The sequence below is a fragment of the Vicugna pacos genome, chromosome 7, assembly GCF_048564905.1.
Source record: "Vicugna pacos chromosome 7, VicPac4, whole genome shotgun sequence".
In the NCBI taxonomy this organism is placed as follows: domain Eukaryota; kingdom Metazoa; phylum Chordata; class Mammalia; order Artiodactyla; family Camelidae; genus Vicugna; species Vicugna pacos.
This window is the reverse complement of record NC_132993.1, coordinates 57,235,168-57,261,801: the sequence shown is the minus strand read 5'-3', so window position 1 is coordinate 57,261,801 and position 26,634 is coordinate 57,235,168. Positions and strand designations below refer to the sequence as shown.

Sequence of the window (26,634 nt, the reverse complement as noted above, 5' to 3'; positions counted from 1 at the left end):
AACTAATCCATTCTAATCCATTCTGTTCCTTTTTTAGCATATTTATGGAAAATCAGGCAATTATAAGATGAAAGAGGGACAAAATAACTGATGAATGCATTTTATAGTCACATATTTTATTTTTAGATAGATCTTTCAGTGTCACTTTATTGCAATAAAAAGTATTTCATAACAACCAAAGGAAATTTAACATTTAGTTTCATATTAAAAATAAAATGTGTTTTCTTCCTCCCAATTCAGACCTATGTTTTGACAACAAGAATGCTAACCATGTAAAATGAACATTTTGGTAGGGAATTGATGGGTATCATGTATTGGAATGTATTTGCACTCAAATACATTCCTTCTTGTCCTAAATAAAAAATTCATGAAAATAAAATTTTTAAATTAGAATGACTTAACCTCAGAGGTAGAAGGGCCCAGAAGGTCAGCCAATACAAGTCTTTTCTAAAGTACTTCTGACAGATGGACACCCAGCCTCTGCTTTTATCAACATTTATCACTTGGTTGAAAGGGTTGGTCTACTGACTATCTCTCTATGCCGCCTGTCTTATTATTCAATATGCCCTAATTTAGTTGTTTGATAAATGTATTGAAGAAAAAAAATTCTTCTTTTGTTTGTTTTTCCTGACAAATGTAAAAGCAAACTGTGAAATCAAGGCAGTTCCACTGCACTCCCATCTTATTCATGCCGTTCCCATTTCCCCATATATAAGCACAACACATCTTAGGAACATCCTTATGGTTCCTTAAGTTACAGAGGTAGAAAGGATCTTTCCAGAGGTAGCCTCAGTTAAGTAGGTTGCCTGCAGTCAGTAAACTTGTAGGAATTTGTGGTATTAAAATCTTTCTAGGCAGAGATGAGCCAGTCAGTATCAAAGGCTAGCTTTTTATACCTGCAAGAGGGTTTGTCTTTCTCCTCTGCTGCATCACCACATGAAAAGACACTTTCCTACTTTGGAAGAAGCCTTCTAAAAGAAAGAGTAGGGGCTTCCTTACTGGACAGATGGAAATCCAAATCTGACTCCCATATTTATTGATTTTTGATAATGAACAAGTTATATAACCTTTTTCAACCTCGGTTTTTTTCTGGGGAATAACAAATAGGTCCAAAGAATTACTGTCCAGTCTGTGGTGACTATTATTATACTTCTATGCCTTTGTAGAATAGAGAAAGCACTGCTTTACTGCAGTCACCATCTGGAATTCTGAACCGACAGACAGAGAGCTATTATTCTCATAAGGGAAAAAGACTATGGACAGGACCATGAATTTGAGCTTAACTAAAACCTGCTAACATGCATACATTAATTTTGCTTTATATCACTTATTATTTGTAAAAGTCATTCTTGTTCATTTTAGAAAGCTCGAACACCCATAAAAGCATTAAAGCCTGTGACATACATATATCTTTAAGAGATTAATTTATTTATTTTACTATATATGTGAGGTATACACAGACACATATATAAGGCCCTGTGTTAAAAAAAAATTTAGTTTTTATTGACTTACCCTTAATTCAGCATATCTACACAGAAATACACAGACACAAAACAAAACAAAAACTAAAAAAAATTTAGTGACTGTTTTATAGGTTCTGTAAAGGTAAGTGGCCTGAGATGTGACTGTTTAGTAACTTCTAATTGACCCAAAATGAACTGCAGTATTTAAACAATGTTTTCAGAAATAGGTAGTCAATTCACATCTAAATGGTTTATTATATAGTTCTAGAAAGAGTTAATCAAGTTCTCAGATTAGTGAACTGGTTTTTGGAAATCAGAAAAGAAATTTTAGATGGTCATGAAGATATAAAAATTAGTTGATTTTTAATGTTCCAAAAATTTCTAATTTTCTTGTAATTATATTGTAAAATATTCCCTCTTTATCTTTTTTTTTTTTGATTGGCATAAACTTTAAAATCATTTCTTCTGGACCTCATTCAGGATTATTTTTGATACCATTTTAACTAAAAAAGTTGAGTAACAGAAAAGATACATTTATTTCAAACATAGTAAGAAAAGTTCTCATTAGTATCCTATCAAATATGTAACATAAATTTCTCTAATTCCGAGAACCATTTTCATAGGTCTTTGATGTTTTAATTTTATACTTACAGATTTCAAAAAAGACTATCAGACAAGATGAAACTCTTGTCTAAGAAAAATACAACATTTGAGTGTTATGAAAAGTTACAGTCATACAGTTTCAGGTATATAGAGTCCATTAAGTAAACACACACGGAATTTTAAAAAAACAGATATTTCAAATTATCAAAATAACTTTTACAGATAAAATACTAGACTCAAAGACAGTATGCCAAGAATTATTTTTAGTCAGCCTTTATTTATTACTGATCATAGATGCATTTCTATTATAGGCAAAATTTAAGAAGCAAGATTGATATACATAAATTATAAAATAGTAGGACTGGAAACAGCCTCACAAATTGCCTAGTTTTGTTTTTGTTTCATTTTTAGACAAAGTGCCAGAGTAACTGGAGGCAGAATGTTAAGAGTATAAAAGCTATATTATGTGTTTTGTGATATTCCAAAATTGTATGGTCTCCGTACCATAGTAAATGCTAAATATATTTTGGCTGAATTTTCAGTAATAAGTGACTGCCCTGCCTAAGACCATATAGATGACCACTGCAGTACAATAACCAGGGCAGTTCTGGGCCTGTGATGTATAGGCCAGATCTGTTATTGACAACACATTGGTTATATTTGGTGGACATGCTCAAAAGTTAGTCAGAGTTTGGGACACAATTTGGGCAAAAATACACACATGGAGAAAGGCTTATTCTCCCACTTTTGATATCAGCCAGACATTGAAATGTTGGTACAATTAATTTAGTTATACAAATTCATGTGTCTGAGTATTTCCTCTGGTTTTTTGTGTGTGTCTAGAGAAAAAGTAGTAATATTGGGGAACTTTAGATCTACATTAAGGCTCTTCATTGCCCTGACTCAGCTATAAAATGTGATCTCAATCAAATTCCCACAGTTCCTTTTCCGCATCTGTTAATGGGTATAATGGGATAACTAATGTTTGCAACATAGAAAAAGTTTTTATTTCTAACTCTCCTGTTTATTAGTTATAAGATCTGTGGCACTTACTCCTCTGAAATTTTTTTCTTATAAAATTAAAATTTCAATAATAACATTAATAATAACTTTTTACTCATCCTTCACAAATCAATTCAGCTGTCACCACTTGGTGCATCATTCCATGAACAACCCAGGCAAATGTAAACATCCACCCATGCTTTTATTAATAGAACTTCCACATTGTTTTATAAGTATTTATTTGCTTTTTACCCCTTCTGTATAGTGAAGTTGTGAAACTGAAAGGTTATGTTGTTTTACTCTGTATCCCACTAATACTACAGCATACACTATATGGTAAGAACTCCATAAATGTTGGCCAGTGAATGAATTAATAAAACCCCTTCCCATTCATTCCACTTTTACTAAATATTTACTTCACACTGTGATATTCTAAATTTTAATATCATAATGTTAATTAACTAAATCAGTGAGCTAATTTTTACCAAGAGTTAAGCCATAATGTCTCTAAATTGGTTTACCAGGGCATTTTCAATATGGATTATTTCACTAAGATGAAGAATATGAGACCCAATAGGTATGTTTTCTATAAATAAGTTTTTCATTTGTCATGATAGGCCCCTATGTTCTACAACTAATGCATCCATTGTTATTAAGTGGTAAATTACCCCTATAATTGAAGCTTTCATTTTCATGGTTCAGTGTAATTACTTATGTCACATAATAATACATACATTTTTTTTCTACTTAATGTTTGACCACCCTATTTAAGTCAAGAGAGCTATAGCCAAAAAAGGCTCTATAATATATAATAAGTTCTAAGGTATGGAAATATTTTTTAGCACATAATTGAAGCATTTAGTCCAATCAGCAAATTGATTACAGCACCAAACTAGCAGAATGAACTTAAATAAAATACACAAAAAATTGGCTGATGTCTGCCCTTTGGAAAAATTTTACATCTTTGTGGGACTTACTTTTCCTGTATTCATCATGAGTTGTTTATATATGTACATAGAAAAAAAATCTTAAAACATAGGCTTTGAAATATTAAGAGTCACACCTCTGGTGTGATTTTGGATGATTTTTACTTTGTTTCCAACTGCTTTCTTGACTCCATGATTTATTTTTACAATAAACATGTATTATTTATCTAATAGTTAAAACAAAAGTTATTCTTTTAGAAAAATAGTTCAAGCTTTATGATAGTGGTGCAAAAATGAAAATTAAAGATTAGTGAAGCAGAGTAAGAAATTTAGAAATAGACTTATCTTTACTCATAAAATTTTTATAATTAAAAGATATATTATTTAAAAAGTGATTTATCAAAATTAAGCTTGAAACAATATAAAATGAGTTATTAAAATTATGTCCTCCTGGTCATTACCCAGGCCTTGAAGTATCTCTAAGCCAATGAAATTTACCATCTTTCAGGTCAGATCAAGGTCTGGAGCAGGATTTTCCCAGGTTTGACCAGATAACTTTATTGTTTGAGCAGAGTTAGGCTCTGCATTTTCTTCTGTTCACAATCAGTACTCCTTCTACCATCTGCAAGCCTTCATCCAGCTGATCCTAAATGTACCAAACAACTTCCTTCCCCTTAATTGCTGCCCAGTGTTCTTCCCTTTGAAATTGTAGATCAAGCCCACTTCCTTGATTTAATACCGCTAATTTTCTAAACCTACCATTTAATTCTTGATTCATCACATTTAGCACACTTGGATTTCTGTAAACATATTTATTTAGATTTTATATTTATCAGTCTTAGTCTCATTGAAGAGGCTGACCTTTGAGTCAGAACAAATTCTACTTTCACTATTTATTCAAAGGGCAACCATAAGTAGGGTGTATCATTATGTAAACCTCAAAGTCCTTTTTAAAAAAGAAAATTAATAGACTTTGTGTAGGAATAGGTAAGTGCCTTGTATAGCTATGTCAGATAGTTGGTTGTCAACATAGGATATCTGTTGTTATTTTAAAATCCTAGTATGATTTTTGTTTAAGACCAGCCGTATTTCTAAATACTTGCTAGATATTTCCAACTGTTGTTGATTCAAAACCAAAATAGGTTTTATTCCAAACATTCTTATCTTATTATTTTGTCAGTAGACTAAAATAGTGAGTGATACCCAGAGTATCTTATCTTTCCTCGAATAGTCAGCTGAAAATGCTTTTTGATACTTGTCCCAGAATCTGTCCTGCACATCAAATTTATGACCATTTGACCTCCTGCTTAGTTTTGATGGCTTGTTGTTTTAGACCCTTGACTTCAAAGATGTTCTTTTTAAATTAAATTTTCGTGATATTTTCCATCTCAAAAACCTCCAGAAGCTGTCCTTCGCTTACATGTGGACTCTTAGCCCAAATTATTTGTTTTCATGTTCCAGACCTTCAGCAAACTGAACATCTGCTTTATCCTCATTACAGCCATAGGCCTCTCCACCAACTCTGAGACCTCTGCTGTCCTGTCATGGCCTTGTTCATCTTTCCCTCTGCCTTGCATCACTTCCTCAAGTTTGTACTTGTCCCAAGTTCACCATTGTGCAAGATAAAATGTGATCCTTTCCATAGAGACTTACTAGGGTGCCTTTGGCCTCAAGTGATCTTTCCTTGCTCTGGACTCCTCAAAGCCCTTACTGCCAGCACCACTTTCAGGACATCAGTTTTTAACCATGTGCAGAGTGTTAGTTTCCTTCTTTCCCCCGTCCTTACTCTCTTCTCCAAGCCAGGTCCCTAAATGTACTTTATATGTCAATATCTTACTCACTGTATCTGCTGCACTAACTGGTCAGACAAGACGGTTAATAGATTTTCAGAATTTCCAGTTCATGTAATGTATGAGGTAGAAGAAATTTTAGAGTACATCTAGCATTATTTTATGACTCATGACACTCAGAGTTTATTTGACTGATTCAAAACATAGTTACTTGGTAGCATAAATGGTAATAGAACTCCAGTCCTACTTTTAAGTTTGTATCTACAACTACATACTTTATATTCATTATGGATGCATAATAAATATTTGTTGAGTAAATGATTTGTCAAACTGTAGATTAAGATGCCTTTATTTTAATATTTTAGGGCAAAGGGACAGATCTTGTATATCCTTCAAACATATGCAGATGTATTTCAGCAACATTTTTCTGAAATTATATTTGTGACATTATAATTTATTTGGTTTTGATCCTTATGGCTCTTCTGAAGTGCGAGATATACTGCCATCCCAGGACCTTTGCATTTGCTGATACTCTATCTGTAATGCTCTTCTCCCCAAAAACTCATTTAATTGATTCTCAGATATTACCCTCTCATGCAGCCTTCCATGACAGCTCTATTTAAAAGTCTGTCTCTTTCCCCCAACACTTAATATCCCTGTCTCTAGCTATATTTTCCCCATAAAATTAACACTATGTGATGTGCCGTATATTTTTCAAATTTATTTGCTTATTGTTTGCCTCTCCTATCTAGACTATAAGTTCTAGGAGGACAAAGATTCTTTTGTTATTTGGTTATTCTATCCCCAGTGCCTACAATATAGTTGGAGTTTAGCATGTGTATGTTACGTGACATTGTGCCAAGAGAAACTTCTAGTCTATATATACTGTATACTTTTGTGCTTATAAACATATTTTGTTCCATTAAATAGAAAATCAAATAGTATTTCTAATTTTAGAAAATTACTTTCTGACTTCTAAGATTTTACATTTTCATATTTCTTGGCCCACATATGACAATGAGAATAAAGGTATAGACATTCTGAACCCATTTAATTAAAAATTGAGCCTTCTGATTTTGTGTGTGTAGGTGTGAAAGTTTGAGTTGAACTTGATTCATTAAAAACGCATTTTCTTGAAAAACCTCTGAAAAAGTCTTTTAACTGAAAACTCAAACTCAAGTTGGTAGCAGTTTGTCCTTTGACTTACTCCAAAGTTAGTTTTTTTAGAAGAAAAAAAATATTCTTACATTGCATTTAAATTCCAGGAACCTGTAAGCAAATTAAATCATGAGAATAATTAATCTTTTAATTTTGAAACAAACTTACAGAGACAGGCAACTGGTCATGTGGTCAATCCCTTAACTATTTGGATAATTCCCCCTAGCTCTGTATACCATGCCATATGTGTCAATGTATTTCAAAGATATTTTCAGTTTTCCTAGTGGTTGGCATTTGTATTTATGGAATAAAATGCCTCCTTGGTTATAGAAATAGCGTGAGAATTGAAGTTTTCACACTTCAAGAAAATATGATGCTTCCTTGACATTTCAGCCTAAATTTCTGATTAAATGGAACAGATACTTTGATCATCTCCTTTTGGTATGGTCTGTTTGTAAAGGTATTGTTCAGGAACTTTTTATTTCACTTCAGAAATTCTGTCCCCTATTGGTTTGGATGATTATGTACATATCAATTAAGTGAACTCGATTAAAACTTCTGATCCAGCCTAAGGTAGAGATCTTCCATTCTCTAAAAAAGAGGCAAGCTTCATCTGTTGCCTTGATAGAAATTATTCTAAAAGCACTTCTCTATCCCTAGTGTATATTGGAACTATCTAAATATAGAGATCTATTTCCATAATTAAGGACATTATTTTTGACATATAATTGGAATTAGTGTGCTCTGAATTAAATTCTGAGATCTTGAATGACTTCTGATTTTTGTCCTTTGGCCTCAGAAGCTGAGTAAAAATTGCTGTTTTATGACAATGTTCCTGAGATATAATTCATATAATTCACATACCATAAAATTCACCTTTTTTAGAGTGTACAATTCTGTGATTTTTAGTACATTTACAGAGATATACAACCATTACCACTATCTAATTTTAGAACATTAACATCATCACTAAATTCATTAGCATCACTTTCAGTTCTCCCCTCTTCCAAATTCCTGGGAGCCACTCATGTACTATCAGTCCCTAAGGATTTCCCTATTATGGACATCTGTGTAAATGGAATCATACAATATGTGATATTTTGTGCTTGTCTCTTTCAATTACCACAATACTTTTAAGGTTCATCATGTTGTAGTATCCATTTATATATCAATGAGTCATTCCTTTTAATATTGACTGATATTCCATAGTATAGATAAACCACATTTTGTTTATCCATTCATCACTCAGTAGTCAGGTTGTTTCACATTTTTGGCTATTATGAATGATACTTCTATGAACATATTTATGTATACATTTTTGTGTGGGCATATGTTTTCATTTATGTTGGGTATATACCTGTGAATGGAATTTCTGTGTCATATGGTAACTGTGTATTTAACATTTTGTGGAACCGCCAGACTGTTTGCAATGGGGCTGCACCATTTTACAATCACACCAGCTGTGTATGGGTTCCAATTTCTGAGTATTCTCACTAATACCTGTTACTTTATATATTTTATATGATACCAATTTTAATAATGGGATATAAAATGCATGTTTATTGTTTTGACTATAGGCAGAGTTTCATGGGTGTGTAGTACACATATATCAAAATTTACCAAAATGTACACCTTACATATGTGCAGTGTATTATATGTTAGTTATACCTCAATTAAGCAGTTAAAAAAATAAGGGAGAAATTAAATCATTCAGGTCAACAAAAAGAGAGAGTTACTTGCTGGCAGATTTACCCTACAAGAAATATTTAGGGGAGTCTTTCAGGCTGAAATGTAAAGACACTTATCAATAACTCAAAAACACACAATAATATAAAGAACACTAGTAAAGGTAGTTTCAAACTGAAGTATACCAGACTGTATAAGTGTATGCTGTCTCTAAGTCATTTTTTCTCCTATATAACTATAAATACGTACAAAACTTACAACAGCGCCTCAGAATGCATGTAGTAAAACAGAGGTGAAAGAAGATGAACACAATTCAACAATAATAGTTATAGACTATAATACCTCATTTTCAGCAATAAGTATAAAACTAGACAAAATGGCAGGGAAATGTAAGACTTGAACAACACTATGAAGTAGCAGTTGTAGACCTAGTGGACATCTACACAATGATCCACCCATTCTTTTCAAGTTAAAATGGAGCTTTTCTCCAGGATATACCATATGAAATCTCAAAACATTTAAAAGGGATTGAATTCACAAAAATACATGTTCTTAGACCATAATGAAATGAAATTAGAAATCAACAAGAAAAAATTTGGGAAATTAGAGAAATATTTGGAAGTTAACACACTCATACCTAGCCCATGAGTCAAGGAAGAAATTATGAGGGAATTTAGAATATATATTGAGATAAATGTAAATGAAAGCACAACATACCAAATTTATGTGATAAAGATGTAGCAGTGTTGGGAGAGAACACTGTAGCTATAAAAACCTTTACTAACAATGATCTCAAATTAGTTGTCTTAACATTTCACCTTAAGAATCTAGGGGGAAAAGGCAAATTAACCCAAAGCAAGAAGAAAATAGTGATTAGAGCAAATATAAATAAATATAGATAGAATAATATAGAAATTGAGCCAAGACAAAAGTTGGTTCTTTAAAAAGGTGTACAAAATTTATAACCATTAAGTAGACTCACCAAAATAGATTACTAAAATCAGGAATGAAAGAGTATTAATACTGCTTTTACAGAAATTAGAAAGATTAGGAAAGAATACTATGACCAATTATATACCAACAAATTATACAACTTGGATGAAATGGACAATTCCTAGGAAAAAAACAAACTATCAAAATGGAGTCAAGAAATAGAAAATCAGAATAGACATATAGCAAAGAGACTGAAAATTTCATCAAAATTTTTTTTCACAAAAATAAGCCCAGGGGTATGTTACTTTACTGGTGAATTTCACCAAATGTTTAGGGAAGAATTAACACCAATCCACTAACTCTTCCAAAAAAATAGAAAAGATTTCCCTACTCATTTCATGAGGTCAGTATTACCCTGATACCAAAATCAAAAGTATCACTCAAAAACCACAGATGAATGCACATTATAAATAGAGATGCAATAAATTTTCAAAAAAAGTACTAAAAATTGAATTTAGCAACATAGAAAAAGGGTTATACACCATGACCAAGTGGGATTTATCTCAGGAATGCAGGTTTATTTTCACATAAAAAGTCAATCAATTTAATACAACAACATAATAAAATAAGGAACAAAATACAAATGATTACATCAACAGATCAAAAAAATCAACAAAATCCAACATTCTTCATAATAAGACATTCAACAAGTTCAAAATTGAAGGGAACATCCTGAACTTGATACAGTATCTAGGAAAAATGTATAGCTAAACATCATACTTAAATATTCAGCTTCCCTTCTTATATAAAAAATAAGGTAATGATGTCTATTCTCATCTCTTGTAAACAGTGTATTGGAATTTCTAGCCAGTACAATTAGACAAGGAAAAGAGATAAAAGACACCAATTTTGTAAAGAAAAATATAAAACTATCTTTATCACCAATGACATGATCTTGTATATACTAAAACATAACCGAAGTGTGTGCATGTACACACACACACACACAAAAACTAAAAAGCAATTTCAGGAAACTTGTAAGATACAAAATTAATATACAAAAATCAATCGTATTTGTACACACTATCAATGAACACTTGGGAAATAAAGTTAGAGGAGAATTCCATTTACAGAGCTAATGCAATTCCTATTAATCTATTTAATACCAACTGAAGTTAAAGTTCATAATTCATATAAAAATACAAGAAGCTCAGAATATTGAAAAAAGTCTTTAAAAATATAAAGATGTGTGATTGATAATTGTTTAGCCAGGCTCAGCAAGAAAAAAAGAGGACCCAAATAAACAAAATTAGAAATTAAAGAGGAAAAATTACAAACAGCATCATGGAGATACAGAAAAAAGTCATAAGAGAATACTGTGAAGAGTTAAATGCCAACCAATTGCACAACCTAGAAAAATGGATAAATTTCTAGAAACATACAGTCTTTCAAGACTGATTCAGGAAAAACCAACAATCTGAACAGACCAATCACTATGAATTTGTAATAAAAGAAAACTCTAGTACCTGATGGCTTCATAGAGGAAGTCTACCAAACACATAAAGAGCTATTTTTTAAAAAATTGTAGAGAAGGGAACACTGTCAAATTAATTCTATGAGGCCACCATTGCTTGATATAGAAACCAGGCAAAGAAACTATAGCCCAAAAAAAAATTACAAGTTAGTATCTGTGATGAATATGATGCAAAAATTCTCAAAAAAATATAAGCAAATTGAATTCAACAATATATAAAGAGGATCATACATTATAATGAAGTGAGGTTTATCCTAGGGATGGAAGGATGCTTCAGTATTCACAAATAATTCAGTGTGATATACCACATTAACAAAAGGAAGGGTAAAAATCACATGATTTTCTCAATAGACACAGAAAAAGCATTTGACAAAGTTCAACATCCATTCACGATAAAAAGTCATCAAAATTGGTATAGAGGGAACATAATCAACATAATAACAGCCATATATGACAAACACATGACTAATATCATACTCAAAGGTGAAAAGCTGAAAGCCTTTTCTCTAAATTCAGGAACAGGGCAAGAATATCCACTCTTGACACTTCTATTTTACATAGTATTGTGAGTTCTAGCCACAGCCATCAGACAAGAAAAAGATAGGGGTATTTTCCTTCTTTTTAAAGGTTAATATTTTTTCTAACAATCACCCTGAATATAATACTTTTCTTACAGAGTGAGCTCTGGATCAAATCAAATAAAAACAAACTCTGAGAACAGAATTTTTCCAGATAGCTGCCATCTATGTCAAATAATGAAAAATTTCTCTGGGTAGGCACTTTTTGGAGAGTTTCAAACACATTTTGTTTCCTGTAGGCTAAGAGAAAAACTAGCTGTTAGTCTACTAGTATTACAATGGTTACAGTGCTACTATCTTCAAGGCCATTACGGAGCTGGGAGAAAACAATGGAAATAGGACAAGTTAAAATACCATCAAGCTTTGTTATTTCTGAGGTTCAGCTGTTTTCCTTGAATAAACACACTATTATTGTAAGACTTTGGTTGATTTCCAGTGTTTGAAAAGTTGATGTAGACAGTGCTTGCCAGTGTTCTTGTTGTTTTTTATGGAGAAGCAAAATTTTGGAGATACTTACTGTATCATTCTGAAAATACTTCTAAAATATTTTTATACTTCAACAGAATCCTCCAACTGATTCATCATTCAGTCCATTTTTAGATAGAAATGTTGTATTTCCTGAATGATTCGTGAAATGTATGTTGTTTCAATTTTAAGGCAATTTATTCCATACTATATGCCATCATGACATCTGTTGTAGTAAAGTCAGACAGGATAAGGCATAAATCATTTATATTTCCTAGATTCCATGCTGTAACTTAGGAATATCAACAGTGCTTCATTGGATTGAATATTTCAATTCTCTAACAATAAGGAAGGTTGCTAATGTTTAACAGCTGTCTACATCTTCTCTTAGAATGACAAATTATTTTTTTAAGTGTCCCAAAGTGGAAAGCACTGCCTTTTAAAGATGGCATTCTGAAAATAAAATGAGAGCCATATTTCTGTGCCAGAGTAAATAGTATCACAGGAAAATGCATGTATGTGTTTGTAGAAGGAAGAAACAGAGATGAGAACATCCTATAGATCTATTAGTATTCAGACTCACAAAAGCCACTTTCATCATTTGTGGCAGCTGTGTACCACACATATCACCTGGATTGTTTCACATTGGATTGTTTCACAGCCATCTTAGGAAAATTCGGAATATTTAACCAGAGAAACCATATCCATTTTATCAATTCTGTCTCCTAATTACTTTCACCCTTAATAAATGACACAGAAAACTGTCCTAAGGCTATGAATCTGTAAGTACTAGATGCAGTAGTAATTCTATATAATCCAATATACTGGACAGTGACTGCATTAAGAAATTGAAACAGATTAGGGCACAAATTGGAGGGCTTTATATCCATGTCTATTTGCATAATAATCAAATATTCCACTCATGAACTTCAAGGAACTTCTAGGAGTGAAGAAACTAAAGCAATGACTCATATCTTCAGAAATTTAGTTGCTTTGGAATAAGTATAATATAATGATTAAAGTAGGGTATGAAGAGAGGGCCTGAAAAATGTGACTTTTCTCCCGAAATGTCTCTTGGCAAATCAGCATTATTTTTTAACTTGTGCTGATATCTGAAAGAGTAAGAGCAGTTTGAGTACAGAGTAAATTTTGGTTTAATGTAATTGACTTTAATGCAGTAAAAATTGAACCAAAATGATGTTGAAAAGGCAGGAAAAAAATGAAGATTGCTCAACAAATATTTAGCAAGCACCTTTCATGTACAAGGTGAAGGACTGTGGCATGATTCCAATCTTTGAAGAATTTATAGAGTAATAGAACAGACAAATCATTGCCACTCTAAAGCAGTCCTTGACTTGAAGATACTTTGCAGATACAATGATCATATGCACAACCCATTGGTCATTATTTTCTCCTTTCTCCCTGAATGCTCCATCTGATGTTTGCTATCTCTCCATTTGTTCATTGTCTTAGGAATGATTATAAACTACTTTAAAATAAACAAATCAGTATGAACACCAGGTATTTAAGAATATCAACAAATGTGCAGAATAAAAACCAAATTATTGAATTTATTGATTTGAGATATCAGTGATACATTTAATAAAGTGATTTGAGTTAAACTGTGAAAGCAGATGTTAGACTGCAATCAGTTAAGAAAAGTGTGAATATAAAAAACAGCATAGGAAGAATATAAACTTGATCTCAAAGTCTGACTAAAAGAAAAGATAAATACTATAATACCTTAAATAAATAATGGGGTCAATGATGATAACCTAGTCAGTCCAGATTGTAAAGATCATAGCAATGTGTCAGACAGAAAAGAACTTTTCAAGAAATGGTTGATTATTTGTTACTATTGGCTGTGCAGGAAGTATTTTAAGTTGCTTCACGGTGAAGAATAAGGTCAATAGGTGGTGGTCTTATAAAGCATACTTGAATCTATTCTAGTACAGACTTAATTCAAACTGTTGAAAACCACAATGTGGCCTTGTGGGAAGAATGTTGATGTTGGAAGGGGATGGCATGGGTTAGGATCAGGTCATCATGACAGTATTTTACTAACTTCAGTATAACTTTGGTGGAGTAATGTGATCTTCATTGGGCCTCAAATTTATCATTTGTGAAATTAAGATTGTTTATAAAATCATTTATTATAACCCATGTGAAATCTCATAGCAAACTTACTAGCATATAGTGGACAATTGATAACTGTAAGCAATTGATTTTTTGCCTCTTGCAAATTAGATCTTTACAAGAAGTGCCCAGGTTGAGATGAGTTGTTACAGATGTTAGAGAAGAGATTAAGATGGATGATTTAAATGTGTGACCTCGTGACCCTTTGATGAAGTATTTAGCATCCCTAAAGTTCTCACCCTGGCAAAAGATAATGAGAGTTAAGATTAGAATTGAGAATTAAAACTGATTTCTGAATGCATACTCCTTTCAGGTTGTATCTAGGCTGTACAAAAAGATATCATTCACAGCAGAAGTGGCTTCTTTAAACAATGAAATTATAGTAGCTTCATTATTAAGGAAGGTTAAACCAACTCACTAGAAAGGGCATTTATGTTGAATTCAAACTGACCCTTTGCACTTTTTTAGCACAGGTTCAACCTAGCTAAGATTTTAGGCTGAGATTCAACATGGGAAAAAAATCTCCAGTTATGTATTATTTTTAAAATGCATATTTCCTTTCTTGGAAAATGAGTCATTGGATGTTACATAATTATTTCTAAAGCATATTGGTTTCTGTAATTATCTGAGCCATTCGTTAGTTTAAAAAATATGTATTAAATTAAGAATCTGAAACAGGAAAACATTTTAAAAGGAGCAGAATTGAATGGTGCTTGTATTGTACCCATTTTCTTCCTACTGTATATGCATATATACACACATACACAAAGACTGTAAATTTATTCTTAAGGTTTCATGCAGTTTTCCAAAATTTGCAAGTCAGAAAGCTGAATGGTTATGATAATCTTTAGATATTTGATAGTCTCTAGGTCCTTTTATTACTGAGTATAATAAGATATCTTTATTCCTAGAATGAAGCCTCTTGTCAAATGGCTTTGAAGCATTATCAACTGTTTGGGGATTTTTTTGAATCTTATTTGAAAAGTAGATTTAGAGCTTTCAGTTAGTAAACTCAAATATGGAATCACACTTAATGTTCAGGGAAAGATTTAAAAAATGCAAATATCTCACATTAGTGGATCATTCTGAAAATGTACTACTCTGCAATGTTTGAATCCCTCTGCAGGAGCAGCTTTTAGCTTTTGGGCTTTGATTCTTACCCCTCAACCATAGAGCCTACAGCCTACAACGACTTGCTATTTGTGGTGGTTAGTTTCTTGTCACTAGTTAGGGATAGATGTGATTCCATAAAGAAATAGTAGAGGTTGAGAAAATGGGAGGGCTCAGGACAAAGAATCACCAACATTCAGTTGTTTAATGAAGGAAGAGATCAAAATACAATGACTAAAGATGATAGAAGCAACAAGAAGAAGTTTTTAATAAGGTGCAAGTGAGCAGGTCCACCAAATGCTCTTGGGAAGTTATATTATACCAGAGTTGAAATATATGCATATTTATATATAATTTTAAAATGCAGAGTTGTCTTTGTGGGTTAGGGATTGGAGGCTGATTTGGAATTAGAATCAAAGCCTGAAAAATGGTTAAGGATGTAAAGAGACCCTATTAAGTAACAATTATTCCAAGAATTTGCCTAGAAAATCTGGTAGAAATAAGACTGGAAAGATGACATACAGTTTAAAGAGGGTTTTTGTTTTGTTTTGGAAGTGACTATGGGAAAGATAAGACCATATTTAAGTAGGGATGCAAAGTATCCCGTATAAAGAAAAAAGGATAAGATTGGATGAAGAAAGTATAATTAATGGGACAAAACTCCTGAGAAGATGGGAAGAGAAGAAATACTGATCACACACTAAAAAGGTAGTTCTCGAGAAGTGGAGGGGAGCTTCTTTCCTCTTAAAAATACAGAAGGAGGAGCTGAGTGCACATGCAGGCACACTTAGAGACTGGGGTAGGAATTTGAGGAAGGAGCCAGTTGGATGGCTGTTTTATCTATGAGTTATGAAGTGAGGACAATGTATTGAGACTAAGGGAATAACGGAGAGGGTGAAAATTTGAGGAGAGTAATGAAGACATGAAATAGTTGATAAGGACTATGAAAGATCCAGATGTCTGGAAAAGCCTAGCAAGATGGCCTGGCAGCTTTGAGGATTTACTTGTGGTTGGTGATAATGAATTTATAGTTAAAACAATGTGTCTCATGGAAATTTCTCCAACAACATTCAATTTGGGATTGTGAGATGGTGCTGTGCAGGGTCGACACAAGTGTCAGAGTGTTAAGGGTGTTTGCAAAAGAGTAACGATGATGGATCATGGAATGTGTGATGAATAAGGAAGGAAATAAAGCCAGGAAATGGCAACATGACTCAGTGTAACTGGGGGACAAAAAAATTCAAGGCCTTAAAGAGTTTCAGTTAATTTGCATGTAAAGCATTGGAAAATATGCCTAGTGAGGATATGAGAGTTGTTGATTTCAAGATTAGAATCAGAATGTGACAATTTTTGAGTGAAGTAGAGTAGATGAGATTGTCATTAAAGATGAATAAGCAAATTTGTTGACAAGAAAGGTTTTGGAAAATTAAAGGACACTAGGAATATGGAAGAGGATGACAAAGAAGATAGTAAGCAAGATACCATGGAAAATAAAATGAATAATCAGAAGATCAATATGGAAATGTATTGAAAAGAGAAGGTAGTGTAAATGGATAGTATAAGCTGTGAAGGAAGAATGGAGTTGTTCGTAAGTTTATTTTATTTTTAATATAGAAAACCATTTACTGGAAGCCGTATCTGGGAGTGAGCAAGGCACTGACCTCATCATCTGATCATGAGGTATATGGAATAAATGGGTACATCTGACACTTTAAGGTCAAATTTACCCAGTGCTGGTTCTAGGAGGAGACGGTCAATTTAAGATGGTAATTGGTGTGGAGTAAGTAAGTGTAGAGCCACTCACAAAATGTCTCCCTTATTATAACCTCCTGTAACTATGATGACCACTTTATGTATTATTTATTGAGTGCTTATTTTGTATCAGATATACTGCAGGTAAATCACTTTATTCTCACAATGGTATTTGTAGGTGTTTATTTTTATTTCTTAACTATAGAGAAGGAAGCTAAAGCTTAGAGAGTTTTGTTTCCCTAGTCACCCAGAAAGTAAATGTTACTGCTGAGGTTTAAACTTAGGTGCATTGAATATAATTCTTTCTCTAGTCATTTAACTGCTGTGAACCTTAACTTCCTCATCTGTACAATTGGGACAATATTAACACCTACTTCAGAGGGTGAACTAAACATGTAAATTACTTAGAACTCTAAGAAGCACACATTAAATAGTAAATATATGTTTAGCAAAAATATATACTGCCTCTATACATTTTTAAAATTTTTACTTGGTTGTGTAGACATAGGCTAACACTCATTTCTGAAGTATAAAATACAACACACCCTTTTGGGGAGAGTCTTTTTAAAAAAATTAAAATTGCATATATTTAAAGTGTACTATGTGATGTTTAATATATGTATACACTCTGAAATGATTACTATAATCAGGCCAACAAACACATCCATTACCTTACATTGTTTGTTTGATGTATGATTAGAACACTTAAGATCTACTCTCTTATTTGCAGTAGCATCAATGAACTTGGACCTCATTATGCTGAGTGAAATAATCCCCAATAAAGAAAGACAAATACTGCATGATTTTACTCAAATGTAGAAACTAAAAAAGTCAAACTCATAAAGGCAGAGATTACAATGGTGGTTTCCAGGGGCTTGGGGGTGGAGATGTTGGTCAAAGGGCACAAAGTTTCAGTTAAGCAGGATGAATAAGTTCTGGAGATCTAATATACTGCCAACCATGTGGCTACAGTTTATAATACTGTAGTTTAGATTTGATCTCTTTTCTGATAATTAGGAAGATGGTCTTAAAACAATAGCTATATCAGGAGAAAGGGAACATATCACTTTCCACTTAAATTTGCTTAGAAAATTTATTGGAAGGAACCATATTTTTAATTGGTGCATAAGTAAGAAGTAATTTGATGATCCTTTTGTGATAGAAGATTCTTATGTTAAAAATCTTATGTTAAAAAATCAGTTAAAAAACCTGAAATTTGAAGCTTCTCCATGAATAAAAAATCACTCAGCCATGTGTACAAACTAAGAAAAAAATGTGACTGTCATTAATGGGGTGCTTACAGCTGCTACATATGTGAGTGTGAAGGTAGTAGGACAAGAGCGAAAATGGCTAGACCTGACTGACAGTGATTAAGTGAAGTACTGGCATAATAGAGTATGATGGAGTATGACTGCGGCGAATCACTGTGCCTGAGCAGACTTTCATATTACTGATGAGGACAGTGTACACTTTGACATGGATGAGAGCTGACTGCCTTTGAGGAGAAAGGAACACACCTCGCCTGACTCTGTTAAAGTGACTGTGTGTCAGATAAATGATTAGGGCAGGCTACTATAGGAGAACACAGTAACCAGGTTCCACTTGATAAAAATAAATAATGCTGGGTGGAGTGATTATTTTCTGCAAATATGGATCCTGTTGCTGGAAATTTAATTAAGGTTTTCCTGGAGGCGTACAATTGTGTTTGAATCATGGAATCTTCTCCATGTTTCTCATGCAGCTTTTACAAGCCCAGAGGTAGCAGTGAGCTGAGGTCATGTATGTCCCATTTAATCTTATATGACACTTGTTATTGTATTACGGTTTCATTCACTTTGTTGTAGGCCTGTGATATAGCAGCTTTTTCTTCACATGTCAAATATGTCCTGCCTTTGTTACACTCGACAGGCTGGATGTCACAAAGTCTGAGTTCTCAGCATTCTAGGAAATGGAAAAGTATAACAGAAGTTCTGCAATTTCCAGATAATTGTTTAAAGCTTACTCAGTGGCTGAGAATTGGAACCTGAGTAAAGAGGCTGGTGCCTCAAAGTAGAGCAACCTTTTCTCCCCTCCTTCCCTCCACCCATCCCCTCACCAAGAAGAGAAAATGAACTAGATGGAATGGAGTTGGGGGGTAGGATGGTCCTCAGAAGCAGAGCTGGCTGTTGCTGCTCCGGTTCGACCTTATGTGCCGAGGTACATTCTTAGGAATTCAAAGCTGTTCAGAACCAAGACAATACTCTCTGTGCCTCCAACAAATAGCTTTTTGACTTTCTAATACACATTTCTATATCTGTTTCATCCCATGAATTCTTTGCTGTCTTTTTTTCCCATCAGGTTTTGGGGAAACTAAGAAGAAGCTGCCTGCTTCCTTTTCTGTCTACATGAAAGAGAGCCAAAGATGGCAAAAAATTCTGCTTATGGTGATTAGTGGACTAAGAAAGAGTTTAATTATACATCTTTTAGTGGTCTAGGCACCAAAAACTACATATTAAGGTGTTGTTAAGAAAAATAACATATGACCTCAGCCCCAGTTATACTGACAAGACATTTAGACCCAAGCAAGGTTAAGGCACAGAGCCTAACAACTGTGTACTTATGAGAAAGGAGTGAGAATATTTGAAATTAGAACTGTCCTGGGAAAAATCAGTCATTTTGTTCATTTTATATACAAAGAGCTAAAGTTTTAAAAATAATGTAATTCATCTTTTCTTTTTTTTTTTTTTTGACCTTTGAAAGTAGCCAATGAGCATCTTTCTGAAGTTGATTTTTTGACCATCTTCTTCAAAGATTTTCCACTAGATACTATGACATATGCTTGAAATGTTAGGCTTCATTTCCTATATGATGTGATAACAGAAATATTTGGAAATTATTGGGAATGTGAAAATAGAGGACACATCTTACCCCTTCATAGAAAAACTTAACCGTTCTTTTATGCATTATTTGTGACCATGTCTCCAAAAGCCAGGTGGGTCACATGTGTTAAAGAGGCAGGTAAAAGAGATAACAAAATACACACGCACAAAAAATAGACAATAATCAAAAATTCCTCTAAAGAGAGAGACACTTGCTTTGCCTTAGATACAAGGCTTACTCCAGTGCATAATGACGTTTTTATAAGATATTTATCACAAGTGACCTCACAAGTGGACTCTCATGTGAAAGAAGTCACAGAAGTTATCATGAAGGGAGGTGACAGAATTTCTAGGTTGATTATTAAAAAAATATAAAATATCACTGTTATGAAAAAGATTGAAGATGTTTAAAAATATCTTTTAAAAATGAACATAAATCATAACGATAGGACAGTCAGTCAGTGAAATCTGAATTGTAACTTGAGGTAAAGGAAATTAGATTTTTTTTTTTTAAAGGAAGCAGAAAGGGTGGTGGAGTGTGATTGTGTGTCAGAAATATCAGTCAACCTATCAATATATGAGGAGATGTAGAGATATCGAAATAGGAGCTGCATTACTTGTTTTTATAATTTCCCCTGTCACTACCCTTTTGTAAAAGCTGACACCTATAAACTATTGGATCTAGTCTATTATTAATAAGGAAATTATTTAAGGTGAGAAAGCACTTGAGATAGTGATTTTATTTACTTGAGTTACAAATTAAGACATCAGACATGGAGCTCTTCTTCACTGTTACCTAAATTCCTATTTTCATTGGAGTATTGGTGATTTTAAAGGCCTACTCATTCACTATTTTCTGCAAACAGTGCTGGTCATAACAATTGCTAACTTTTAAAAACTAATTTATGCTAAAAGTGCTTAATTAAAAACTTTACATGCATCTACTTATTTTATTCTCTCAACATCCCTATGATTTAGTTAACTGTTATACCCATTTTGCAGTTGTAAAATGTGATAATTAGAAATGCTGAGTAATTTGTCTGCGGCATCATAGCAACTCAGGTGTGTGGTTCCAGAGCTTATGTTTTAACCATCATAATAATATTTCTTCTTCTGTTTTGTTGTTTGTTTCCTTGTATTAAACAGATCTTCCCCTTCACTACAGTTAGATTATGGTTGGGAACCAAGTCAACCTCTTGATTTCATAGGAAGGATTCACATTTGATTGGGCACGTTACCCTTGTTTTTTTTTTCCCCAGCAGCAGCTTCTGTGGGCTCCAATAGTCTTTCCTCTAAAAGGCTTCTGGTTTTACAAGCAAAGAATGAAAATGGGGAGCTTTATTTTCTCATTGTCACTAAGCACTGCACATGGGAGGAAGAAATACGTATTCTTTTCTGTGAAAATAGGGTAAGGTTTCCTCCATAGGGCTAATGGCACATTATTTGTACTCCTGCCTGATGCCTTGACTTCTTCAAGGTCTCTGACTCATTGCAGGTGTTTAAATACACTTAACGCCCATAGATGTTGCTTTTGTCTGGGAGCAAATGTACTGGAACATTTTGGTGTGTGCCTGCATTGTGTCTCTTCCTTAGCTCTGTTGTACTACCATTACCATGAACAGTCATTCTTTCCTTGACGACATTTTTCTTGGCAGCCACAGCAACACCCATCTCACACATGCTGACAGTTGTGTCAGTTTCTTAAATTCAGTCAGTGATCATTAGGAATCCTCTGTCATATTTTCATTCAACACTAGCTCCTAGGGATGCTGATTTGGACAGTGGAGGCTTCCAGTGGTTTATGATTTACAGAAACATTGGTGTTCCTTATGAGAGAGAAGTTTGGCACAAGTAAATCTAACACTCCACTGTATTATTTTGCCACCATCCTTATTACTGACCCTTACAATGCAATATAATTCAGAGACTTGATAATAGTTGTCCTTTCCTACAAGAAAGAGTAAATTTAGTATTTTATCATATTCCATTTAAATTTAAATACAGTAAGTCAGTCATCAGGAATTAAAATATATCTGTACTCCTAACTGGAATTGTCACTTATATTCAGGATTTTGAGGCTTCCATAAAGCACCGCTATTTCTTAAGCATATGATTAATTTCTATTGTCGCAGTTCTGATTAAACTAGAAAATTTTGAATGTTTAAGTCGTAGACTTTACAAAATTAGGAAAAGGCTTTATTTACAAATCTATATGCATATACATATATAAACACAGAGCCGTAAATATAAGTCTTTGTGTATGTGCATGTACATATGTACATATAGGTATGTAAACATCTATTACACACAATCAGTAACATACAAAATTATATGTTCCTCCTCTGTCTTTTTCTCCTCTCTCATTTAGAAATGAAAGCTCAATAATGCAGGGTCTTTAAGTAAATGATTGACTCAGTCTTCACCTTTGTTATTCAGTTTTAGAGCTTTTAAATAGATACTGTTACCCAATCCAAAATATACATGAATTGGAACAGCTTTATAATTAAATGAATTGCGATGCATATAATATGTACAATAAGTCATGTTTTTCAGTCTGTGGTGCCCTTTCAGTTCTCTGCATGATATTCCTGTCTAAAAGGCCCTAATAGAGACATTCTGATCTTGAAAAGAAAAGTGAGGAAAATCAACATCTAAAACTCAGAAAAGTCCTGGGTAGTAAAAGGTCTTTGTTCTGCGGAGTGTTCTCCCACAGAGGAACAGAATTTTCTTTTAGCTTTTACATTTGACTCCCAGGCTCTGAAATATAATAATCAAAGCTCTTTGCTACCTTATGTTGAATCTCCTGTACATGAAATCTTTTTATTTAGCAAGAAATGGAATTCTTGCCCCCAAATAATTTGCTGAGAGCTTGAACATTTGCCAGTTAAAAATACCTTTTTATTATGATGTTACAAGAAACTCCTGGTAGGACACTGGGATAATTAGAGAAGACTGGAGGATATTTAATGAGTTTTCCAGGGTGCATTTCAGAATGCATCCTATACTATCACATGCTCTTGATAATTTTATATCTCTCTCTAGATGTCAAGGTACCCTGGTGTTGGAATGCTTAAATTAGAGATCCAAGACAATACTGAAACCTAGAAAAGGCTAACTTTTTCAGACATTTTTGTAAGGAGGTATGAGCCTTCATCCTGTATCAGCTGCTCTGGGCCTTTTATTCTTCCTTGTGGGCACATTAGTATAAACCAATCAATAGCTCATCTCAAGGGAAGATGTATTTTGCCTTTTCAGGTATTGAAAATACCATTGCCTTGTGGTTAAATGAAAAGAAGAAACATTACAAAATGCATTTGAAAACTGTTCTGTATTTATTATGTACCTTGATGTTGTGCCCTAGCTTCTGTGATTTTGGGTGCAGGGATTTCGACCTCTCAGGCTAGATTCTTTTCATGTAGATCCTTGAACAGCTCAAACAAAACTGAAAAAGTGATACTTTCTAACAAATGCTCTGACACAAAATGTGCTGAATGAACTCTGGGGGGAGATGCTGAGCTAGAAGTAACAGCAATAGGAAAGTTAAAGGAAGAGATTTGTGGTGGGCTCTGCCCTATCACTGAGAGGGAGAAGGGAAGGAAGAGGAGGGCTTTGTTTTTAAGTCTTAGAGTAAAAAGAAAGGACAAAAACAAAAGCACTATAATCCAAGAAGTGGTCTGTCATGGAGCCTCAACAAGAGGAATTTAAACATTTGAGTAAGGTTGCAGTTTAGGGGTTGATCAGAACAGAATGAGAAAGGCTAACCAGAAGTAAAGTGAAAATGGATACACACTACTGCGATTATTTCCGTGTAGCTCATCTAAAGCCCACCTGCTCCAGAAACAGCAGCCTAGGTAAAGTGGCAGCATCAAATATCTTCAGCAAGCAACACACAAACAAAAAACAAACAAACAAGCGTGGGAGTAAAGCAAGTTTTGCTCTCAGGTAGGGACAGCTTCGGAAGCTGCAAGCCTCAGAAGCTGCATGCCTCAGACCAAGCCCCCGGGCCAAATCTGGCAAGCTATTTGTGTAAATGAAGTTTCATTGAGATGCAACTCCACTCATTCTCTTAGTATTGTTACTGGCAATATGCAGAGTATTGCTGGCTTTTGAAATCTGCAAGGCTTTAGTGCCACAAGGACAGAGTTGAGTAGTCACAGCAGACACCTTATGGCCTGCAAAGCCTGAAATATTTAGTATTTGGCTCTTCATAGAGAAAGTTTGCAGATGCCTGCTTTGGCAGCCACGTTAAGAGCACTGAATTCTGAAGCATCAGGCAGGTCAGAAGCAATTCCCATACTATTTCCGTAGAGGCTACACCATTTTAAATTCCCACCAACAGTGTACAAAGACTTTAATTTCTCCACATCCTCACCAACACTTATCTTTGTTTTTTGGTAATAGCCATCCTAACAAGTGTGAGATGTTATCTCATTGTGTTTTTGATTTGTATTCCCTTGTTAATCAGTGATGTTGAATATCTTTTCATATATCGATTGGCCATTTGTATGACTTCTTTAGAGAAATGTCTATTCAAGTCCTTTGCTCAATTTTCAGTTGGCTCATTTTGAAGCTTTTTGCTTTGGACTTACAGGAGTTCCAGATTACCTCTTCACTCTTAGTATTTTACTGTACAGAAGCTTCTGTTTTTGCTTAGTTGTTTACTGTGCTGTCATATCCAATAAATTATTGCCAGTATTGGCGTTAAGGAGATTTTCCCCTGTGTTTTCTTCTAGAAGTTTTATAGTTACAGGTCTTATGTCTAAGTCTTTAATCCATTTTGAGTTGATTTTTGTGTAGGATGTAGGCGATTTCTCTAACCACTGCAGACATTAATTTCCCCTTTTCTGAAATGAGAGGCCTTGATACTATTTTTAAGGCCTCATCCAGTTATCTATAGTTCTGTTCAAGTCAGAGATTCTCATGGATGCTGTCTCTTGTCTCTATTTCCTTTCCCTTTTGTCATCTTCTTACCCCTTTAGAAGGGCTAGTTCACTGGCTGGGATTCTATTTGGGTTCTGTGAGTAATTCTAAGTACCTGAAAAAAGTAGCTTAAAAATATAAGGAGTTTATTTCCTTTTGTAATAAAAAGATCAGAAGTAGGTAGATCAGAGTTTATTCAGCTGCTTAATATTCATCAAGGATGCAGACATTTCTTTCTGCTCTTTCTTCCTGTTACCTTTGTTCTCATAGTGGAAGTTGGTTACTCTCCTTCCATACAGCAGATCTGTATCTCAGACAAGAGGAAGGAGGCAGGAGAAAAATGAGGGCAGATGTCTGATCTGGTCACAGGGACTTAAGCCTCCATCATTGACCAGATTTTGTCACATGGATCTTTATACCCCCGAAAGCTGTAGGAACACAGGGAATTCAAATTGTTCATTTGCTATTTCTCAAGTAAAGAAGCCAAGGGCAGGGAAAGGGCTCAAAAGGGTCTTGTGAGTGAACTGACCTATAGTCCCTTTCAGTGTTGGTATTTTGGAAAAGGTGGCATATTAATAACAGGAAATTTTTGAGAGACAATGGAAAAAGTTATCTTTTAATCTTACCCTAATCAAAGAAATTTTCCTAGAAGATAAACATGTTTTAGAAGAGCATTAAAAATCATTTATGATCTAAATGATGAATCAAAGATAAAGGGTAATTTTATGTTGCCAGTGGAAGTCTCAGGATTGTCTCAGCTAAACAACAATATTTAAAAGGTGTTTCTACAAAGGCAGCATTATCTTGGCAGACTAATGAAACCAACCACTTCCAAAAGTTCTAATAATTACTGGACACATAAAAATACAATGAACAGTGGAGTCCCTCTCTTCCTTCACCATTATCAGACTTAGATCTATTTAGGGATACAAGTAGCACATTATATTATCATTGTTACTATTAGCCAAATTTTGTGAATAGTGTGGTGTTTAAATTGTTGAAGCAGGTAACTTTATAACAGTTACAACAGTCTGCTGAAAAGAAGCTGGTATTTTGAAGTAAAAATAGTTTATGAAGTTACAGAGTTATGGTTGCAACTTCATACTGAAGTATGATACTTCTTTTTAGGAGGAACAAAATCCTGTATTAACGCCAATACTCTTATTCGTAAAAAAATTATTGGTTGAACAGAGCTATTGCCATGAAATGAAAAATATTTGAGTTTCTATTTCTAAGGTAGATATATCCTCTGTGTTTTTCTGCTGATATTGGAGCCCATGTGATGAAAATATAATTTCTGTGTCTGGCATTCATAAAGTATTTGGATATAGATTCTGGTGTATTTTCTCCAGACACCTTATACTACTCAATCCCCCAAATTCTGAGTAGAAGAACAAAAGCTCACTTTGACTAATCTGAATATGTCATCAATAATAAAGTAGGACTGAGCAGTAAGCAGAGATGGAGAAAACAAATGTCATTAAAGGCAACACAGCCAATTTGTTGGTCTCTTAAAAATTATAAATATTTGCATAAGAAAGTAACATATACTAAAGTGTCTCGGCTTTAGTTAAAAAAATACAATAAAGATCAAAAAGAGTGGAAGTTCTACAAGCTGTGATATTTGCTAAAATGTGGCAACAAATACAAAAACCATAATTTTTAAATAGCTGAAATCAATCAAGGAAATGAAATGTGAAGTTTGACATTTTTAATAAAT

General features: G+C 33.7%; 1 protein-coding gene across 6 annotated transcripts in view; it reads left to right on the top strand.

The window, feature by feature from the left end:
* Positions 1–26,634, top strand: part of NXPH1 (neurexophilin 1) — a 908,922-nt gene that overhangs the window by 581,527 nt on the left and 300,761 nt on the right. The window contains exon 6 of one of the 6 annotated variants that reach the window (XR_012074469.1): positions 19,474–19,545. The exons of the other annotated variants lie outside the window; for them this stretch is intronic. The gene's annotated coding sequence lies outside the window, so the exon portion shown is untranslated. Of the gene's footprint in view, positions 1–19,473; positions 19,546–26,634 lie in introns of those variants that run through there. 6 annotated transcript variants of the gene reach the window in all.